Source organism: Aplysia californica, unplaced genomic scaffold (genome assembly GCF_000002075.1).
Source record: "Aplysia californica isolate F4 #8 unplaced genomic scaffold, AplCal3.0 scaffold01418, whole genome shotgun sequence".
Classification (NCBI taxonomy): domain Eukaryota; kingdom Metazoa; phylum Mollusca; class Gastropoda; order Aplysiida; family Aplysiidae; genus Aplysia; species Aplysia californica.
Genome location: NW_004798688.1, coordinates 47,000 through 48,154, shown reverse-complemented (window position 1 = coordinate 48,154; position 1,155 = coordinate 47,000).

The window sequence follows — 1,155 nt, the reverse complement described above, 5'->3', positions numbered from 1 at the left end:
TGTATATATATATATATATACCCGCCTCCGTTTAAACGTTATATCCATGTAGTTAAATAAACAAAATAGTATCAATATATTAGAGCACTCCGCCAGCCCAGTAAGCATCATTGTGGACTACGGGTGGAAGGCCCTGGTTCAGATCCCAGGCTGGGCGTCCTTGAACTAATGTCGTCCTGTGGAGTACTCAAGGCGCTCAACCGAACCTATCAGCGTTATCGGAGATGGACATCGAATTCCGAAGTCCCTCCTCTTAACTAACCTAACAGTGATGATAGAGACGTTCAACCCATAAACCCAGTGCCCATTGGCACGATCAGTTTGGTAGGCGAGAGCTAGCCAGATAAAGGGCGAAAAGCGACCATCGTGGCACAAACCGAACAATGCCGACGGTGACCTTCAAAAACAAACGCTTTTGATTTCAAGGTCGCGATTCGGGCAATCGGTTTATGTTAAAGAACCTATCCCCTAACGGGCGCTGGGTGGGTTAGTACACTTACTTTTTACTATCGATTCATCATGTTTTCCAGTTGACGTCAACGTGGCTGTACGTGATCCCATCATTCGAGATCCACAGAGTCCAATTTTTCAATTAAACCAAAGCGAGTCTGATTAAGAGGAACTGAGGTCAGTAAGAAACGCACGTATTGAGGGTGTTTTCTTTGGTCTCAATATTATAACAGGAGTACAGATGTGGGACTTATCTCGACTCCTTAAGGGCAGGCATTGCGGTTTCTTTATGGGTTTTTTGGGGGCCCTTTTTGGGAAGGGGGGGGGGGTAAAGAAGAAGTAGCCTATTTTGTCCTACAGATGCCTTTCTGTGAAATCCTCACTTCGCTAGTACTTTATTCTTTATTAAATACTTGAGGGGTGATATCTAGTGAACGTCAAAGTGTATTATTGCAAATGTCTGTGGTCAAAAGCGCACACTGGCCATTCCAAATTCAGGGGCCGATCTGATCATGCTGACCGCCAAGTTGAATAAACGTCAATGTTACTTTATATCCGTGGAGCTATTCCTTACACTCTGGGGTTTTCCCCCTTTTGGAATGATGTATAGCTACATCGGGAATGAGGAACCATCTCTTTCTCTCTTTCCGTCTCTTTCTCATTCTCATTTCTCATTCTCTCTCTCTCTCTCTCTCTCTCTCTCTC